Below are 19,869 nucleotides of genomic sequence, written 5' to 3' on the forward strand. Positions count from 1 at the left end.
GTACATGTTGTTTTCGTACTCATACTGCACTTGCTGCATATTTTATTGCGCAGGTACACATATGTCTAGTGGACTTGTGGGCGCAGAAGTGTGGTTAATAATTATGGGGACATATGTGAGCTGCATTATGTATTATGATCCGTAGCCTACAGAGTCTCCTTCAGGGTTATTATATTTTTCCTGTCTAATTTGTATTCTAGACAGATGCTGTATTTTATTTTTAATTCCCTTGTAAATGCTCATGCACTTGTGACACCGAATTTTGGGAATGGTTGTGAATGTTTAGAAATTTATTGGCTAAAAATATTTATCATCTACTCTATGAGTTTTATCTTTACAATTTCATTAAAGAAATTTTTATTTCAAAAATACGAAAATGGGTAATTAAGTTAATTGATTATGGTTGGCTTGCCTGACAGTGGTGTTCGGTGCCATCACAGCCTTTTTGGATTTTGGGTCATGACAACATGGTATCAAAGCACTAGGTCCACTTAGGTCTCACGAGTCATGAGCGAGTCTAGTGGAGTCTTGCTGATCGGTACGGAGACGTCTGTGCTTATTTTCGAGAGGCTACAGGGCTATTAGGAATACTTCCCTTTTTGATTCCTCATCGTGTGATTCAATTCCTTTGAGACTTATACCTATTTTTCCTTCCTATTCAATTTTATGCGACGGTGAAGCGCTTGTTAAAAATTGGGGATCGAGGAAATTTTAATGGTACTACAAATGTAGTACAGGATGTTTCTCCCTGTGTAATTAATTGGGCTATTGTCGTCGCCTTGTGAAAGGCTGCTCTGTCATTTCAAATTAAGTATCAGTACTACCTAAGGTTTTGAGATTTGGCATTGGTTGTTATGACGATTCGTGCGTTGTTATCGCACAGTGTTTACGAAATGGTAAAATGCTCGTCTATGTGTCAGGGCAGTAAATGACTTGAAAGAAGGTTTTCTCAGTACATGATTCTGAGGTTCCATGTTTTAATTCCAGTGGAGAAAAGGCAATCGGACCATGAATGTTCAGGTTTGGGGTTGATGGAGTAACGAAGCTTGATATTTTTGAGTGTGGTATAGTTCTCAATTTTGATGTGGTGTCGTCACCTTGTATAATGCATTAAGGTTTGCTAGTGTTATGGTTTTCTTCAACTCGCCTTCACGATGGGGTGTTAGGAATTTGTATAGGTGAAGCAGTCATTAGAGATCGTGGTGTGCAGTGATTCAGGATCGAAATAGCATTCCTAATATTGATGTCTCGAGAAGGATGATCGTCAGAAAGGTTTAAAGCTGGTAATGGGCTATTGGTTCAAGTGCTACAGAGACGGATTTTTAGTAAGGCAACAACTAGGCAGCGAAGGATGAGAAAGGACATGCAGAAGGTGTCTTGTGGTGGTTGAGTTCCTAGAAGGCCAAGTGTAAGAAAACAGAAGTCAAGTAGTTGCTTAAAAGAGAAGGGTTTGACAAAAGTGGAAGAGTGGCAAATTGGCAAAGTAGCATATGGGTTATGTGGTAGGATAACTACACAGCTTGAGGAAAGTTTGAAGTGATTTGGGATTCATGGTGGACAGTGACTATGTCTACGGGCTTAATTTGGAATATTGGCTGCTATATTAAGGAAGATTTGGTGTGATTGGAGAGAGTTGCTTGATATGAAGAAGGATACAACATGACTTTGGATTGGAATGTATTGTCGCACCTCTAGTTGACGTCCATGAGGAGTGAACGGACTAGTGCAGCTGGTGAATGAGCTCAGACTCAGGATGATCTATTGATTTCGTAGTAATTGCACCCAGTGCTGCAACGTTGGAATATGTTAGCATGTAATTTCCACAGCTGGGTTATCTCATGTGAGTAGGTTAGCGGTCGCGTGGTGTTGACGAAGCTTCTGCGAAGAATTTTACTAGCTACCCGGTAAGAGATTTAATATGTAAATGTGGCTAGTGGTTCGGAGTATTTATTAAAGGTTAATGGAAGGATTTCGAGAAAATTTGGCGAGTTGCGTGTGCAGGATCATGTCAACAATGAAGAAAGAATCTCGGTGGATTCCAAAATTTTGTAATTATAGCTTCAAGCTAAGTGGGAGAGCCCCACCGTCTATGATTGGATTACGTAGTGTCAACTTGTGCGGTTTTTGGTTATCGGTGTATTGGTGGGTCATTGCAACTAAGGAAAGAAAACATCAATGGTAATTTGAGCAAAGTATTTGCGGAATGTGTGCCATATTTGGGCTTATCAATTCATATTCAGGTTTTTGGAAGACTTAGAGTTTATGCTTCGTGTAGATGTAATGCACAGGAAAGTGAAATAGTCAGATGTTTCCTTGATAAAGTGTCCATGTGCTAGCAGGGCCCTGGAATTGATCATGTTGGGAACAGGTCAGAGCAAGTGACTCTCAATAACGGTCCTAGTTTGTAGTATGGTTGAGTATCGAGCTTTTGCAGCAGATTATGAAACGGGGCTTAGAGTACTCTGCGTTATCTTCAAGTTGTGGTGTAGCAATAGAGAAATGGAAGAAAATAAATTCGGATTCATAAAAGAAGTATCAGAATGGGTGTACCAATTGAAGATGTGAAAGTGCGCACAAGGAGGGATATGAGATGATTAGTGGGTTTTGAAACAACGTGGTCTCATGAAATAAGGTCACTCGGGATGAGTACGGATTTGAGTTCATAATGTAATGAATAGAGCTATTATTATTTCTAAAGCAAGTTGAGAATAAATTGAGAAAATACGGGTCGGCTAACAATGGTTGAATCGGCATGATGGTGGCAGTGATTAGTTCCGTCAGCGCATTGAATTATGCGTGTGTATTGTGGCGGTACGTGCGAGGCTTGACGGATGCCGTAATTGATTTTATTTGGAGGAATTCAAGTATTATGACATGTTATGTATAAAGGGATCCCAGAAGAGTTATGGTGGTTTAGACCACTACTTGAGACCGGTATTTTCTGTGGATATGGGAATTCAGTCAGGTATTGCAATGGTTCTCTTGAAATAAGTTAAGTAGAAGGTTTATATATGATGAAGTGTTTACCCTATTAGTGGTTCGGGAATTATGATGGAATTCTTGTGCTCCGGCGCATTTGCGTGATTAAGTGCACTAAGTAGCATGGAATTCGAAAGTTGAGTATTCAAGATTTCAGTTCGGTGCTAACAAGGATGTCATGAGCTCGGATGAGCAGGAAAAGGATTTAGATGTTTAAAGTAATATGGTATTATTTTTGGCATCATCTAAGGTCGATGTCAGGTGTAAGAGACCTTGTGTATTGATTTGTGGATTCTTGTTATGCTTTACAGCATTAGTGTAACCAGTAGCATGGATGTGCAGACTTGTTACCTGGTGCGGAAGGTCGTGGGAGCGTGTCTCACGGAAAGATTGTGTAAGAGTGACATGTAGTCACATGATTGAGTGAAGATTAAAACCAAGTATAAAGATTGTGGTAATATTGCTGATTCGAGAATTTATGCTTGGAGGGCGCTCGGTTCATTTGGTTGTCGATTGTGGAAGTATTGCTCCGGTTATGATGGCTATTCTTGTGTGTTATGGGAAAAGGGTTATTATGGATCCTTGAAAGGTTATTAGCCTAGCAAGTTGCAATCAGAATCGGCTTGACGTCTGTGGATGGATTTAAATATGAATACGAGCTCTATATCAGGCCGGATGTGTTTATTTCAGCATAAAAGCTCCCTATGGAGGAGTATTTGGACGTTGGATGTTGTTTCATCGTCGACTATTTCATGTAATACTATATTGTGCCGTGTGAGTTATGAAACGGCTTAATAAATTTCTTATGTGATGAGGTTCCGCGTAGCGATGGTGTTGTGTGAGCAGGATGGCTCTCGAGATTCAGATCATATATCGCATCTTAGTTGTGCTTGAGTTTTGTAGCGTATTCCACTATAGGTCCTTCCAGGGATGATATTATGCACCGAGTGTGCTTGTGTCCGATATTCGGATATTTTGTAGTAATAGCATTCTAGCTCGATAAGTATTTTCTTATAGATTCCTTTTGTGCGGATCGGGTGGCACGCTGCCACAGGTATATTGTTTGGATCGGGTTGCACCCCGCAACAGTATCATGTATGGATCGGGTTGTACGCCGCAACAGTGTGATGTTGAGTACAATTCCCTATATTCTATTTTGTGTGTTTGTGTCACAGTTTTTGAGGAAGGTTCATGACACCTTTTCAGTTGTCTAATTAGTCACGTGGGTTGAATAATCCTTTCCAGAGTTCGTTTTTCTTGTGTATCGCAATCGAGACCGTAGCTTATTAGCTCATTGTGGCGTCATATGAGGCTTTTTGATCGTGTCTGAGGTGGTTTATTGCCTGAGCAACTTATACTTGGCGAGACGAGATTATTGGATTCTGTATCAGTGCGATCAGATTATATGAAGTGTAACAAAGAGCGAATACCATTATTTGGTTATAATGAGGCAATGGTTCTTGTCAGAATGAGAAACTCAATAATTGTTGACTCGGCAGTTGGTTATGAATTTCTACACATTTCTTCCATCGTGGAATCATTTCAAGAGTTGGAACATGACTTATATGTATCATGAGGTGTGTTGTGAACATCATATTCGTGGAATTTTGGTTATTGTAATTGGAGGATGTTATTATAGTCATGTGAATGATGCGATGCATGGTCTAAATTCAACAACGGTATGCAATCCTGTATTGGTGCATCGTGTAGTGATTTATATGACATTCATAGGTTGGAAACATGCATAGTGGAGAATTCTGGATGTTAGAATTGGGCCCTAAGGCTTATTTGCCTAAATAAAGGGGAGAATTTTCAGATTGGCTCGAGTCAATATGCTCAACTGGGTGTGGTAGCAAGGGTAGGTGCACGAGGTGTTAAACAGTAATTTTGGATAACTCCGGAACACTCCTTAGCACGTTCGAGGACGAACGTATATTTAAGTGGGAGAGAATGTAATGACCCAACCGGTCGTTTCGACTTTTAGAACCCCATTCCCCAAAATAAAACTCCCCGAATGTGTTTTTAATGATTTATAACTTGCGGGGATGTTTGGTTCGGGATTTGGATGTGTTTGGGTTGAAATCGGAACACTTGGTTCCTTAAGTTAACCTTAAAAGGCCAAGTTTGACTTCGTTCAATATTTTGAGAAAATGACCTCGGAATCGGGATTTGACGGTTCCAATAGGTTCGTATGATGATTTCGGACTTGGGCGTATGTTCGAATCGGGTTTTGGATAACCAATCGCAGGTGCGAAAGAGAGGAGCCTGGCCAACCATCGCAGATGCATAGTAATTTGGCGCACCTGCGAACGCGCAGGTGTGAAGATCTTGTGCGCAGAAGCGGAGGGATGCACAGGTGCGAAGGAATGGGCGCACCTGCGCTTGCGCAGAAGCGAGCTCTTCTTCCTCAGGTGCAGAACCAGGAAAAGAGGATAAATGCGCACCTGCGAGGAATTTCCGCAGGTGCGAAAGCCGCATGTGCGGTACTCCTTCCGTAGGTGCGAAAAACCTATCTGGGCAAAACCTTAAAATGGACGAAAACTCAGTCCATTTCTTTATATTTTTCATCCATTGTTGGGCGATTTCAGAGCTTTTGAGAAGGGGGTTTCAAATAGAAATTGAAAGGTAAGTTAATTCCACACCCCTTGAGTTAAATACATAGATTATAGGTAGATTATAACTAATAAATCTTAGAAATCAAAGATTTAGATGAAACACCTAGATTTTTATAAAAAAGAAATTTTAACCACGAAAATAGTTATGGAATTGGGTAGAAATTATATATTTAAGTTCTTGAGATTATGGTTAACGTTTTCATCCGAACATTTTCAGAATCCGAGCACGTGGGTCCGGGGTGAATTTTAGGAATTTTTACCATTATGGATAAGGTAATTTATTTAATAGATAAATTTCGAATCATTTAGCATATATTAATTATTGTGTATAATATTTGGATAGTTTCGGATCTTTCGGCGTCGAATCAAGAATTCAACGCGATGTGGTAATCGGAAAGTGAACTTTGAGACGAGGTAAGTCTTTTGTCTAATCTTGTGAGGGAGAAATTACTCCATAATGATTAAATTGAATAATTATTGCTAACTGCGGGGGCTACGTACGCACGAGGTGACGAGAGTCCGTGCGTAACTACTATTAATGCTAAAGTCCGGGTAGTTTAGGAGTCAAAGCATGAATTACTTGTGTACATTGCATTCTTTGTTTAATTAACATTAATTGATATATATAAATATATTGTGAATTGTCAAATAAAGATATTAAAGGACGAAAGTCTCATATGCTTGATTTTCTATTTAAATTAATTAATTGTTAAAAGAAATTGTTCTTCCTCCCGAATTTATCTTATAATAAATATACTCGACTCCCGAAGGTACATAAGAAAATGTCCTCCTTTCTTGTGGAGCGGGCCGAACGCCTTCGCAGGATAGATATGCATCTATGGATCGTGCCGCACATCCCTCGGCAGTGTACACGCCACTCTGGATCGGGCCGTATTTCCTCGACAGAAATCGTGCTTAATAATAATAATAATCACACGATACCTTAATAGTTTATTTTAGCTTGTGAAGCTAATTGATAAATTGGAAATCTTTGGAATTTATTGAATTATTATTCCTGCTTGTTAAGGAATTATTGTTATTCCTGTAAATGAGACTAATTGATAAATTTGTAAATTTATTGGAATTGAAAGAATTTAATTAATATATTGAGAATTACAGCATTTGAAGGAATTTAATTATTTCTACTGGTCAATAAAATTACTTTTAACTCTGTGAATCACATTGATATAAATATATCTATTTCATGATTATTTAATATTATTGACCCATAGTGAGTGTCAAAGTCGGCCATCTCGTCTCTACCTCTTCGAGATTAGGCTTGATACTTACTGGGTACACGTTATTTTTGTACTCATACTGCACTTGCTGCACATTTTATTGTGCAGCTACACATATGTCTAGTGGCCTTGTGGGCGCAAAAGTGTAGTTAATAATTGTGGGGACATATGTGAGCTGCATTCTGCATTATGATCCGCAGCCAACAGAGTCTCCTTCAGGGTTATTATATTTTTCCTGTCTAATTTGTATTCTAGACAGATGTTGTATTTTATTTTTAATTCTCTAGTAAATGGTCATGCACTTGTGACATCGGATTTTAGGAATGGTTGCGAATTGTTTAGAAATTTAGTGGCTAAAAATATTTATCATTTACTCTATGAGTTTTATCTTTACAATTTCATTTAAGAAATTTTTATTTCAAAAATACTAAAATGGGTAATTAAGTTAATTGACTATGGTTGGCTTGCCTGACAGTGGTGTCCGGTGTCATCACGACCTTTTTGGATTCTGGGTCGTGACATTTGGGTTTGCTAGTTTCTGGTGTGGCATTGTTCATTCGCAATTGCGAACAATTATTTTGGAATTTATTGTTCATTCGCAAATGCGATAATTTTGTCCGCATATGCGAACCTAGGCAGAAGACTTAAGGATCAAACTTGGTCATTTTTCCATTTTCGTTTTAGATTTTTGGAGCTCGATTTTGGGCGATTCTAGAGGGATGTTTCACAAGCTTGATTGGGTTAAGTGTTCCATATCCGAAAATGATTATATTTAATGATTCTATGGTTACTCTCATCAATTATTAGTGAATCAAATGGAAGAAATTGGGATTTTTACAAAATCTTTCAAAAACGGAAATTTAAGATTTGAAGGTCGATTCGTTATCGGAATTTGATAAAACTGGTATGGTTGAACTCATATCGTAATGGGTGTTCGCATTTCGTGAAATTTCTTTCGGGTTCCAAGATATGGACCCCGTGTTGACTTTCGGGTTGAGTTTTTAATGTGAAATTGTAAGTTGACTTTACATTATCCGAAATTGTTCCCGATGAATTTTAATGAAGCTATGCAATTAATTTAGATAGGTTTGATCTGTCCGGAGGTCATTTCACGCAAGAAAGCTAATTTGGAATATAGGCATTACTCCAAAAAGGTAAGTATCTTGCCTAACCTTGAGTGGGGGAATTACCCCGTAGGCATTGAGTCGTATATGCCATTTGTGTAATGTGAAAGCCGTGTGCGCAAGGTGACGAGTACGTACTCGGGCTTATATGTGCAAATTTTATTGGTTTAGAGTCTTAGACATTTTATGTATTAAAATGAAAATTGTTGGCACTTATTAAATACTTTATTTATCATGCCTCATTCCTTGTTTGCCGAGTTTGTTTTTATATGATAAATTGGTGTGATTGTGACTTAACTTTTATGTAGATTTTGTGTTCTGTGGAGTTGACATTTCGTGGAAATAATTTCATTAAGGATTTTCATCTCCAAATAATTAATTAATTTAATTTGAAAAGAGGTATTATTCTATTTACCAAGAATATGGATTAAAGAAGGCGTTGTTCTTGCTGAGTTACTTTTCCATCCTTGTTGTTGTTTTTTATATTTTATATATATTGTGTTAAACCGTGGGCTATCTATGTGAAATTAATTAGTTTCGTCGTACCTTTGGAAATGTTGTGGCCTACAGACAATTTGTACATACGAGTTGATTATGATGTGATGTTTTGATAATATTTTGTGAATTGATGTGTAATTTGGGTTACTATTATGCAGCATATAAGGGTGGCATTCCATTGTTGTCGTTATGCGGGCATTATGGTGGCATTTCACTTTTTTTATATGTGTTGGGATATTGTCTGGGAGGAGTGATAAGGGAGGCTATTAAACGAAGCGATAAGGGAGGCTATTATATGAGCAATAAATGTGGCTATTGATATTGTTAAGGCGGAGGGATAATGAAGGCTATTATAGGAGTGATAAGGCTGGCTATTGTCAGGGATGATATGCAATGATGTGGGGTTATTGTGCTGGTGATTTTCATGTGATGTTGTGATTTTTCTTGTGTTTATTTTTATATCTTGTTGTCACGTCCTTAGTCTTCAACTAAGCGCATGTACGACACTTGACAACTTGCTCACGATTTTGCACAACTTTCTCACGTTCTTGCTATGCCAAGTCAACCTTACTACATTAAAGATTACAAAAGGGAATGTTAGAACACAAGAGAATTGCCAAAGGAAGCTTTTGTATTACAGAGAACTTGATTGTTTTGCTTGTTGAGTTACAAATGAATGCACCCTATTTATACTAACCACCTACGGGCCAGTGTGTAAATAATAATTATTCCACGAGTCCTTCCATATTTATAAATAAGTACACCCTCTAGAATTTTCTACATAACTAGTATGTCATCACTTTGTAACTTGCCATCCTCTTCAACTATGTCTGCCCAACTTTTCTTGCTACCACCATGCTCCATTTGCATGGCACGAAGATAGGCTTTGGAATCCTTTACTTTCAGCTTAGATTCCAAGCGCATACCCCCAATGCAGGGGCTCACTGGCTAGATCGGGCTGTCTGTATGTTTGCTAACTCTTCTGCCTGTAAAGAAGGTTGCTCTTTTGTCACCCTTGTGTGCCTGAGCAAAGTTCCCGATCATTGCTGCAAGCTTCCCTAACTCCGGGCATTCACTTGCGCGATGTGATCCTTTACAAAAGTAGCACCCTCCCTTAGGCACGTACTCACTACCGTTTTTCGTCCCCTTGCTGTTTCTCTTGGACCCCTGTCTGTTATGGGATGGCCCCTTGCCATTGCCCTTGTATACCTCGGCTATGCTTTTTCCGTTGTCTTTGTTATGATCTCCTCCACCTCTCTCGGCGTTGCCTTCTTTGGACTTGGTAGGATCCATCTTGAAGTCAACGAGCGACTCGACTACCGCTATGGCTTCATCCAAGTTGGCTACTTGATGTCTTCTTAACTCCTGCTTTGCACAATTTTGCAACCCATCCATGAAGTAGAAGAGTGAATCTTCCTGGGATAATTACGTGATTTGCAGCATTAAGGTAAGGAAATCGCGCACCTACTCCTAAATTGTGGCCGTCTGTCGGAGCTCCCTTAGCTTTCGTCTAGCCTCATACACCACATTCTCCTGGTAGAATTGCTTCTTCACCTCTTTCTTAAACTGTTCCTACGTCACAATCTTGTATTTCCTCTTCTCCATGTCAAAACATTTTCGACGCCACCACAACGTGGCAATATCTAAGATGTATAACACAACAGTGTTGATCTTGGCCTTGTCGTCTTTCAGTTTGCTGTGCTTGATGTAGTTCTCCAAGTACTAAAGGAATTTCTCTACTTCTTGTGCATCATGAACACCTTTGAACACCGGTGGTTTGGGAGCCTCGATCTTGGTCTCCCTCATCATAATAACATTACTATCTGCCTCGGATACACCAGCATTGACATGTTCCTCGAGTAGTTCTATCTTTTCCTTCATAGCTCGATAGTACTCAAGACCTCCATGAGTCTGTATTCCAAGGCAGCGATGGTTTGCCTTAGCTCCATCTCAGTCTGTGTACATCCCTCCAAGTTATTTCGGATATTCTCAATCTCCTCAAGAGCGTGTTTCTCAATAACGCTAAGGGTGCCTTCCACCTTTCCCAATCGTTGGCGAAATATCTTCACAGCATCCATCCCCACATTCACCTTTATCACCCACTCTTTACTGAGTGAGACGTCCTATGGCAGGACCTTCACTTCATCCTCTCTCGCTTTAGTGGCAGATGAATCTTGGAATGTAAGCCCCTCGTTTGGTACAATCTCGGGCGGCACCTCCTGGCTCTTGTTGGTAGCATTCCTCTTTTTGTTACAGTTCTTCTCGCCAACAGCATCCTGGATGATGTTGGCTTGGGTGTTGACAACGTTAATTTCTCTGTCCTTTGCCATTCCCTTAGTTGCAACCTTTTCTCTTATACCACGTTGTCACGTCCTTAGTCTTCAACTAAGTGCACGTGCGGTACTTGACAACTTGCTCATGGTTTTGCACAACTTTCTCACGTTCTTGCTATGCCAAGTCAGCCTTACTACATTAAAGATCACTAAAGGGATGTTAGAATACAAGAGAATTGCCAAAGGAAGCTTTTGTATTAGAGAGAACTTGATTGTCTTGCTTGTTTAGTTACAAATGAATGCCCCATATTTTTACAAATCACCTAGGGGCTAGTGTGTAAATAATAATTGTTCCACAAGTCATAATTCTCTTTGTGTTCTTTCTACCATTCCCTTAGCGATCTTGAGTGTAGTAAGGCTGACTTGGCATAGCAAGAATGTGAGAAAGTTGTGCAAGATCGTGAGCGAGTTGTCAAGTGCCACACGTATACTTAGTTAAATACTAAGTACGTGACATTGTGCAACTTGTCTTGTGTAATGACCCAATAGGTCATCTTTAATTTAAATATTCATTTCTGTATTTTGAGACCTCGAAAAGCACTATTCAGCATTCCTCGACTTGCATGTGCAATCCATAAATTTTTCCAAAAAGTTTTTATATCAAAAATTGATTAACATGTGAAATAGAGCTTTAAAACTCAAATGAGTTGACTTCGGTCAATGTTTTGAGCCAACAGACCCGGATCGATATTTTGACAGTTCCTGTAGATCCGTATTGTGGTTTGGGACTTGGACATATGCCCGCAATCGAATTCGAAGGTCCCTAGCTCAAATTATCGGCATTTAACTTAAACTAGAAATTTAAAGGTTTAAGAATTCCTAAATTTGGTCATAATTGGGTTTTTGTTGATACCGGGTCCCGATTTACATTCTGAGAGTTCGATCAGCTTCGTAACAATATTTATAACTTATGTACAAAATTTGAAGTTATTCCGAGGTATGTAGGCACGTTTTTCGTTATTTTTGAAAAATAAAAAATAAAAGGTTCTATTTTATAAAGCTTCAATTTTTAAAGTTTGACCGGAGATTTGATTTTTGAGCAAACGACCCTGGAATGGAAATTTGATGATTCCAATAGCTTTGCATAGTGATTTCGGACTTAGGCGCATGTTCGTATTTGGAATTGGAAGTTCATAGGACAACTCTGCGCATTTTGGCGAAAGTTGGAAAACAGAAAATTTTTGGAAAGTTTGACCGTTAGTTGACTTTATTGATATCGGGGTCGGAATTCAATTCTGAAAAAATGAGAATAGATCCATTATATCATTTATGACTTGCATGCAAAATTTGAGTTTATTCAGAATTGATTTGGCATGTTTCGGCGCGAGTTAAAGAATTAAAAATTTCATAAACTCATAAGTCCGAATCGACGCTCGATTTGTAGTTCCGCCGTTGTTATGTGTGATTTGAGATCTCGAGTAGGTCCATAATATGTTTTGAGACTTGTTGGTGTGTTCGGACAGGGTCCCGAAGGGCTCGGGTGAGTTTCAGAGTTGTTTCGGACCATTTTTTATGTAATTTGTAACTGCTAGTTTTTGATAGCAGTGTGCAAAATTTCTGATGCGCAAAGATGACTTTGGAGGCTTATATCTTGCAATCTATAAGAAATCTGGAAATTATCAAAACATAAAAGTTGTAGTCCTTTGATTCTAGCTTCCATAAATATAAAGCATTCATCATTTAGACATTTTTATAGAAAGTTACAATCGATTGATTGAAGGCTGGTAATGCAAATTTTGTTTGCCTGGCAACGTGAATCGTCAGAAATTTCTTATGCACATGGCTAACTTGGTAAACTTATATCTTGCAATCTATACGGAATATGAAAATTATCAAAACATGAAAGTTGTATCTCTTTGATTTTAGTTTCCAAAAATATAAAACATTCATCATTTGGACATTTGTACATAAAGTAACGATCGATTGACTGAAGGCTAGTAATGGAAATCTATGCAGTTTTTGTTTGCCTAGCAGTGTTATCGCCATAAATTTCTTATGCACATGGCTGACTTTGGAAGCTTATATCTCGTAATATATAAGAAATCTGAATATTATCAAAACATAAAAGTTGTAGCCCTTGGATTCTAATTTCCATAAAGATAAACCATTCATTATTTGGACATTTGTACAGAAAGTTATTATCAATTGACTGAAGGCTAGTACCACAATTGTTGGCTTGAAACTTTTGAGACAAGTCGCATCTCACAGATGCGACTTGCCTGGACAGAATATATATGTCCACAGTCTGACATTTTTGTTCATTTTTAGAGTTTTAGACCTCGGTTTTGGGCTATTTCAAAGGCATGTTTCACGAGTTTGAGTTGGGTAAGTATTCTTTATCTGAAATTAGTTATATTTCATGATTCCATACTCATTTACATCATGAATCCATAAATTTATGGAAGAAAAATCAGTTTTTTATAAAATCATCCAAAAATGAAAATTTAAGATTTGATAGCCAATCCGATGTTGGAATTCGATAATTTTTATATGGTTGAACTCGTATCGAAACGGGTGTTCGGATTTCGTGAGTTATTTTGGGATTCGAGACGTTGGTCCCACTGTCGGTTTTTGAAATGAATTTCGTATTATAATCCGGGAAATTAGTAATTTCATATGGAATTAATTCCTACGATTCGTGTTGAGAATATTAAATTGTTTGTGACTAGATTTGAAGACTTCAGACATCAATTCGCGAGGCAAAGGGTTATTGGAATCTTGAATTTCTTTGCGAAGAGAGGTAAGTGTCGTGGTTAACTTTGACTTGAGGGATTACAACCCTTGAATTATTGTAACGTGAATTTCATGTGTAACGACGTATAGGCGAGGTGACGAGTGCCCATACGTTATCAAATTGATTGTTTGCACATTTATCTGGAAATCATAAGTTATTTTAAATCATGAATTAAATAATATCTAACAATTTTTTAAATAGAATTCTTTATAAAATTTATAATTCCCAAAACTGGTAGTACATGTCATAAGCTCAATAGTGTTTGCTATAATTTCCTAAATACAACTTTTTGAAATAAAGTAAACAGTGTGAATACAAAATAGGGAGGTGACTTCAAAGCCTGCGAATGCAGTAGCAGGTTTACCTTGAGTTTCCACAGCAATAATCCACACATCTAGTTAATGATCAACTGACTTCGAAAGATCTGGATCTGCACAAAAATGTGCAAAAGTATAATATGAGTACACCACGGCAGTACCCAGCAAGTATCAAGACTAACCTTAGTGGAGTAGTGACGAGGTACAGTCAAGACACCCACTGGACTAAATAACCTGAACAAGTATAAGTATAGGAACAACGGAGTATGATATCTACATAAGGACTACGCGAAATGGCAAATAATATAGTAATTTCGGTAAGAAAGCAAAACAACAACTATTAGCGGAACACCATAGTAATGACATAGAAGAACGAACGGAAACACATCCTAAATCCAATGAACACAATTAAAAGAAGGACTGGTAGCAGCTAGATGAAAACAACCACTTTCACATCAGGTTTTAGTCAATAAACTCCACGAGGTACCGAACCTCATATTATTCACTACTCACGGGTCCCAATACCTGAACCCTAACACTGGGCATCTTGTGCTCTCATTACACTTCATAACCGTACTGACAACTCACGTGCCAAATAGAGCCATTCTCACATAGAAGGCAAGTAACACGGGTGTACATATATACTCAGCAATATCAAGAAAACCTTTTAACCCGATAAGAGTGCTCAACTACGTGTATGCTTGTGCAAGTGTCCTAACACGGCTAATGCCATCTAGTAAGTATAGGAAAATAAATGGACAGCGTGTAGAATGTTTTCTCACAACTTTTTACAAGATAAGACTCACACAGGTAAGTGTACCACTACACAAAATATCAACAACAACAATGCCCCCAGGCCATCACAAGTCATCACAAATCAATCCCTGACATAGCCCACCTTGTCTCGCCACGTGTGCAATAATAAAGCAAATGCCTGCCTTGTCCCGACACACGTGTTTAATAATATTTTCACCTTGTCTCACCACATGCGTAACCCATATATATATATGTATGTATGTATGTATGTATATCCCGCCTTGTCACGACGCATGGGCAAATATCAATAGTAACAATAGCACGGCAGAAACTTCGTGCAACCCAATAACATTCGCAAGATAAAAACCTCATGCATCATGATTACAACAACCGCACGACAGAAATCTTGTACATCACAATAACAACAACCGCAACAATGACTATAATACAAGGGTACGACAAATAAGTTAACTCAGAGATTCCAGACTTAAAGAAACAGAGAAACTAATGCACAAGGAGTATCCATAATTGGGGAATGCTAGTTATAATAAGAAAATCTCAACAAGAAAGGAAATACTATGTAACAATGGTCCACAATATACAGTTCTACAACGAGGGAACTAACACAAGTCGAATAATTCCAAATAAGGACAAGTCAACCAAAATATAGGATATCTAACTTCTTTCAAGGTTGGGCAATTAGGAAAGAGATACAACAAATTAAGTTAAGGATAAGCAGTTGAAAGATAATCATAGTCTCAATTAAGGATGAACAATTACAGAAGAGATAATTATAAGTTCAAATAAAGATAAGCAGTTAGGGGAAAGATAACATAACAATAGAAGAGATAAAAATTTTAGGTAAGGCGCAGATGAATCAAATAAGCAACAAGAATGGCTCATGAAGCAATTAACTCTAATTAAAGGAGGTAGAGGTGAAACCAGTAATTTATAAACGTATTCATAACAAAACAACTGCATATTCAGTAAATACAAGAACCTACGAACACAAAAAGGCAAACTTTCCACAAATAAGTCTGAGCACGTACTCGTCACCTCGCGTACACATACTACAATTAGCATAGAAGACTCAAATCCTAAAGGGTAGTTCCCCCACATGAAGTTAGGCAAGATACTTACCTCGAAGAAGACAGACTGATACTCAAATAACTTCAAAGCACAAATGAAACTTATAAGAAACTATTCCGGATCATAAAGCCTCAATATTTATCAAAATCTAAAAATCGACCCAATCGATTCTAGGTGAATTTCGCGTTCGCGTGTCCCCTCCATTTTCCTCAACTCAAAACATAAATTAAATGATACAAATAAAGATAAAATCATGGAAAATAATAAATTCTAGGTGAAGAACACTTACCCAATCGATTTTCTTGAAAAACCCTCGGAATAGAGTACTATTTATTCTGCCCAGATCTTAAAGCATCGCGAACGCGGAAGGGTGATCGCTTTCGCGAAGAAGAAAAGTGAAGGCTGCCAGAAGAACCTTCGCGAACGCGAGCAAAGGGACACGAATGCGAATCACAAGGGACAAGAACCTACGTGAACATGCAAGGGGACACGCGAACGCGAAGGGTAAATGATCACCAGTGCTTAGGGCATAGTTTCTACTACGCAAACGCGGAAGGAAGGATGCGAACACGAAGAAGGAAAAAGGCAGACCTTCACGAACGCAAGAGCTAGAATATGAACGCGAAGAGGAAACATTATGCGGGTCAGTAGAACACTACGCGAACGCGAAAGGCACTTTGCGATCGCGCAAAAAGACATCAGATGACAGAAAACATCAGTTCAAATTAGGAGGAAATTACCCGTGGCCCATCTGAAACACACCCGAGGCCCATGGGACCCCGTCTAAACACACAAACAAGTTCTATAACCTAAACCGGACTCGCTCGGGGTCTCAAATCACATCAAACAACATCAAAACTACGAATCGCACCATGAATCAAACTTATGAACTTTCAAATATTCCAACTTCCAAAACTCGCACTGAAACACATCAAATCAACCCGGAATGACGTCAAAATTTGCAGGCAAATTCCAAATGACATAACGGAGCTGTTCCAACTCTCGAAATTGAATTCCGACCCCGATATCATCAAAGTCACCTATTGGTCAAACCTCTCAACCTTCAAAACTTCAACTTTTCCAACATTTGCTGAATTGCTCCAAATTACCCTACGGACCTCCAAATCCAAATCCGGAGGCACGCCTAAGTCCAAAATCACCATACAAAGCTATTGCAATCAACCAAAACCCATTTCGAAGTCGTTTACAAAAAAAATCAAATTTCGGGCAATTCTTACCGCTTAAGCTTCCAAAACTAGAATCCTTCTTCCGATTTGACTCCGAATAATTCGGTAACTGAATTCAACCACGCACGCAAGTCAATACACATAATACAAAGCTGCTCAAGACCTTATGCCGCCAAACGGGACTTACATCCTCCCCATCTTAAATAAACGTTCGTCCTCGAACATGCCAAGAATAGCCTCGACGTCTTCAAATCACTGAATGCACATATCCAACATAAATCCGCGGGTGACCCCACGTCACCCCAATCCACATAAGCCCGACGACACCATCTCAATTGTAATTTATCCTTTCTACTAACACCGTTAAGCCTTAGAGTCAAAATTTTCACCTTCCATTCATCTCTAAAAGACCCGATTCTAAATCCACACCCGATATCAGTCTCAACCAGCTGCAACAACTCATGCCTACTCCCACAAGGTACGACCACTCAACATGACATGCCACACATAGGCCCATCATAACATTTGTGATCATAATAGCTGTCCGTAATCAAAATCAGCACCGACAATTAGCCTCGTGTCCGTTAGAACCCTGTTTCAAACCTCCATAACACTGACAATAATGTACGAAATATGAAGACCTCTTAACTATACACCTGAATCAACAAGTCACAACTAACAAAACCGGGCAAACACCCCGTAAGCTAAAACTCAAGAAGCACAGATGAAAAATGACTGAATATGTAAAGAGGAACACATAAGAGAAATATCAAACAAGTCCGACAAGCACAACTCTATATGAGTACCATCCTACAAATCAATTTAAAAGGGAAAAATTAAAGTGTATGAACAAATCACAAGGATTTCATCTTGATATAACTTCCACCGCGACACGCAGCCCGGCTCAATCATATCAAATCACATGGAAATCGCGAGGGTCTCACCCTCAACTCTGAATCACAAGTCGAATACACATCATACCAATGGAAATCTTCTACTAACTCAATTCTGCCAATAAAATCACAACACTTACTAAACTCTCACCCCAATAGAGTATAAAATCATAAATCGTAACCAGATTACTCAGGAATCACATCAAACCTACCATAATGGACAACATGATTTTACTTTTACCCTCGTAACTCTCAATAATGAATAAAAATGATAGACATGGGCTGCCACTCATAGAATCTCCCAACAGGGGCAGGCACATAAACAGAATACTAAGTCATAAACTCACCCATAGGTGGGGCAACAATAGGGGAACTTGCCCCGATAAGTAGAGCCGAAACAAAATACGAATGGTGCCCCTCTGTAACAAATCAAAGCATACCTATATGGCATCATCTGGCATAGTGGCCTCAAGCCTACTATATGAAACACATCAACTGGCCGGGCCTCCCCCTCTTGGGAGCCCTCTACTCATCTGAATACCTCATTGTGACACATCTGTCTGAAGTTTGGGACAATCTCCCACCATGTGGCTGGTATCTCTACACTCAAATCAACCTCTCTACTGATGTGGTTGTGGTAACTGTGCGGTACGATTACTATGAGACGCGTGAACACCTGAAACACCGTGCAAAGCCTAAAGTGCAAACTGAACTGGCTGACCCACAAAACCTCTACCATGCCGCACCCTGCCTTTGAAATAAGGACCAGTGGATCTCTGTGATCTACGAGGCCTCATCACCTCCATGTCCTCTCTCTCCTAACCTCGTCTGCCCTTTCTCTCCTGGCCCCGCTTGTCCCCTCTCTCCTGGTCCCACATACCCTCTATTCGATGAGCGATTCCTACCACCTGCTGAAATTAAACATCTGACTCTAACTCCCGAGGCATGCTGAACTGAATATCATGCATAAGCTCCTCAATGAACCTATGAACTCAATCCCTGACTATAGCGACCAAAGCATGGGCATGTCTAGCAAAATCACTAAATGTAACGACATACTCTGATACTAACATAGTGCCCTGGCACAGCTGCTCAAACTCTGCACTCCATGCGTCCCGAAGGGATTGAGGTACAAACTCTCTCAGGAACATCTCTGAAAACTGAACCCATGTAAGTAAAGATGCATTGGCCGGACTACCCAACTCATACGCCTGCCACCACTGATAAGTCGCTCCCTTAAGCTGGAACATAGTAAAAGCAACCTAACTCATCTCAACAATACCCATAGTTTGGAGAATGCGATGGCACTCCTTTAGAAAATCATGTGTACCCTCTGAAGGCAAACCACTGATAGTAGGAGGGTCATATTTCTTGAACCTTGCAAGTCTAAGTTGCTCTTCCTCAGATGTTGCTGCCCTATCCACGGGCTGAACTGGAACCACAGGCTAAGTCACCATGACATCTGGAACCTGACCAACGTGGACTCACTGCTCTGGAGTGTGGGCTGCGGGGCTCTAGGTTCCTCCCTCTGACTGTGAAGTAGCTGGTGCAACCGTAATCAACCCCGCATGAGCCAATGTACCAAACATGCTCATCAATTGTGCTAAAGTCTCCTGAAGTCCGGGGGTAACAACAGGCACCTCCGGTACCTGCCCCCAACTGGAGCTACTGGTGGCTCCTCAACTACTGCTCTTGTATGTGCTCTAGCTGCAGTACGTGCTCCTCGTCGACTTCTTCCTCTACCTCTAGCTACACCTGCTCCGAGAGCAGCATCATTAATAAATGCAGCTCGTATCCTCACCATATGTGAGAGAATAGAATGATAATAGTTCAAACTGCGAGATCAATAAGCTCGCACGATAGGAAGGAAAGAAGTTAGATTATCCTAATATTTTCATAGCCTCTCAAAGATAAGTACAGACGTCTCCATACCGATCCGCAAGACTCTACTAAACTCACTTATGACTCGTAGCACCTATGAACCTAGAGCTCTAATACCAACTTGTCACGATACAATTTTCCCTCCGTTGGGTATCGTGATTGCACCTAGTCTTAAGGACTAGGTAAGCCTAACATTTACTGAATAACAACAATAATTAAATAACA

Source organism: Nicotiana tomentosiformis, chromosome 4 (genome assembly GCF_000390325.3).
Source record: "Nicotiana tomentosiformis chromosome 4, ASM39032v3, whole genome shotgun sequence".
Taxonomy (NCBI): domain Eukaryota; kingdom Viridiplantae; phylum Streptophyta; class Magnoliopsida; order Solanales; family Solanaceae; genus Nicotiana; species Nicotiana tomentosiformis.